A 2,700-nucleotide genomic window follows, 5' to 3' on the forward strand; every position below is an offset into this window, starting at 1 on the left:
CAACGGCAATCTTGATGTAAAGTGAGCTTCTCATTCCCAATACTGTCAACAGAAGTCTCTAGATTGAATCCCACTGGGAGGGCTTGGGTCAGATGCCCTTCTAAACTGATTACCTGATTATTGGCAGGGTAGTGATACAGGGCGGGGGAATGAAACTCCCAACCTACTAGATGGCTGGTACGAGTTCACGTTCTCTAACATCGAAGAATGAATTTTAGGAACAAAGAAGGTTAAGAGCAAAATGTATTTATTAAGAGAAAGAAAGCTTCTGTCTGGGGAGAGACAGAAGGGGTCCTGAGTGGGTTGCCAAAGACTGTATTTTCTAGGGACTTTTATAGAGAAAAATCACGAGGTGAGAAGGGTCCAAGGGGGAAAAATGGGAACTCACAAGGTGGGACAGAACTGTGGTCAACCAATAAGATTTAATTGTTCAGATAAAATTGATTAAATCAGGAACAAATGGGAAAGTGAGTCACATAGCAAAGAGGCATGCCTAACAGCAGTGACTCTTCCTGAGGTGGTTGGGATGGTGACTCTTGGCTTGCTCAGAGTGACAAAGAACTATTTAGACTATTAATCCTTAGGGTATGTGTGTATTTGCTTTGCTGTTTGTCTTGAGATCTGGCCCATAGCGGGAGGTGTTTGTCTCCCCCAAGGTTGCCAGCTATCTGAACTTTATATATTGGCTCCTTTGAGGGCTTAGCCCTGTCTGACTGCCTATAACATTTCTAACTAGCTCAGCTACCTCTAACAGTAGAGTCCACTTTATCAAAAAGTATAGACTAGAAGTGGGGATGTACTTCTCAAGAGAAAATCTGGGTACTATTCCCACAGTGAGAATGGCTCCTGAACACACCAAAACAATATGCACCCAGAAAAGAGCAATCAGACTAAATTTAAACATTAAGAATATTTTGATGCAACCTTCATCTCACAGAGGCACTTGCAACATTTTGCCGGTGATACAGGAGCAGCTATTGCTTCATCCTCACATCTATTCTTATTTTATCTTTGTCAGCTTAGTCTCCTGATTAATGTGATAGTGATGCAAACGCATTTGAGACTTTCACAATATTTTCATATTTTTCTGCTGTTTTACAAAAGATAAGAGCTGCCAAGCAGACTAGAAGGGACTCTGAGAAAAAAGTGGATCAAGGAATTTGTTCTCAAATTCATCTGGACTGCATTCCTCAAAAGATGGAATTTCACACTATAAAGCATAGGTGAGCAAATATAACTCTTGGGAGAAAATAACATTTAAGCAACTTTACAAAACTGTCTTACTCCGTAGGCAAGGTGGTGGCCCTGCGTAGGGGTGACTAGCGACCCAGACGATGTGGTCCCAGGTTGGCGACCCAGGAACCCAGGTGGGAGAACCCGGTGAAGGAGGAGGAAGAAGGGGAGACTGAGGCAGAGTAGTTTGTTCTGGTGGAATTGTCAGGGATTGTTGATTCAGACTTTCTCTCCAAATATAAAATAAAAGCAAGGTTTTGAGGATCAACACCGAGAGGCCCATTCTGTAGGTGGACAGCTATATTTCTGCCAGGGAATATGAAGATGCTCTTGGAACCTGTGTTATATTTCAAAAAAATATTGAACATATGGCTATAAAAAGCAATAATAAGAGGCTGGGGATTTAGCTCAGCGGCATAAGTACCTGCCTTGCAAGCAGGCGGTCGTGAGTTCGATCCCCGGTACTGATAAAAATGAAAAAGACAAAAAAAAAAAAAGCAATAATAAAATTGTTAGAGTTTTCTGGTGCAATAAAGGAGCAGAATATGAGAAAAAGTAGAAGTGGCCTTATTTAAAGGACATGGAGAGGAAGGAGCCCACAGCCAGCAAGGGTTTGGCTTTTTCCCCTGCCTGGATATGGGGGTGTGGGGCATAAGTGCCCTTTGACCGAAGTGGTAATTGGAATTTTCTCTGTGGGTACAGGGGGAAAGGAAGAAAGGAAATTGTAATGGGGAGGAAGGAGAAAATGGCCTTCAGGGTAAGCATCCCCGATTTGGCCTTCCATCATGTTGAACTACTGTCATAATGTCCCGTGATTTATTCCAGGGCAAAACTCTTTCTAAAACAGTGCTGCATACAGTGAAGAAACTCAGAATGACCAGAACTTTCCTGGCAGGAAAGGAGGAAGGAAAAGAAAGCATAAGAGGGGTAGAATGGCTGCTCATGAAGGATGATAATTTTGCCTACGGACCCAACATAATTTGTAGTTTTCTACATGAAAATCAGGATGAAGTTGTGGTTCCAGCCTCAAAAAAAGTTTTCAGATTTAAGAGCAACAGACTAAAATGAAAGACAGTTCAAACCTCCTCTGTGAACAGGAGAAACTACTGGAAACAGAAGGTTCTGGGCCTCCTGTTTACCCCCCTTTTTCTGAGGGAAGGTGCTATTCTTATGGAAACTCAATTCACTGCCTTAAAAGTCGTCCCTAGATGAAGTGTCCCTCATAATAACCAGTCATGAACTTGTAAAAAATAAAAAGCACTTTCATGTAATTGGCTGTATAGCTTTCATCTGTTTCACTGTTTTTGTTGGCATTAAATACATTTCCAGCATAATTTAATATACCAGAATCATTCAGGACCCAACAGAGTTAAATTTCTGGCTTGCTTTTTTGACACAAGGTCTCACTCCATAGTGCACACTGGGCTTGAACTTGCTGTGTTGTCCAGGCTGGCCTTGACCCCATAG

The 2,700-nt window shown here is 42.0% G+C and overlaps 1 pseudogene; it reads left to right on the forward strand.

Moving 5' to 3' along the window:
• Positions 1 to 1,334: 1,334 nt before the first annotated feature.
• On the forward strand, positions 1,335 to 2,461 carry LOC100720357 (general transcription factor 3C polypeptide 6-like; annotated as a pseudogene).
• Positions 2,462 to 2,700: the final 239 nt, after the last annotated feature.

Source organism: Cavia porcellus, unplaced genomic scaffold (genome assembly GCF_034190915.1).
Source record: "Cavia porcellus strain 051 isolate PalLab524CR breed Dunkin Hartley unplaced genomic scaffold, mCavPor4.1 scaffold_1, whole genome shotgun sequence".
NCBI lineage: Eukaryota > Metazoa > Chordata > Mammalia > Rodentia > Caviidae > Cavia > Cavia porcellus.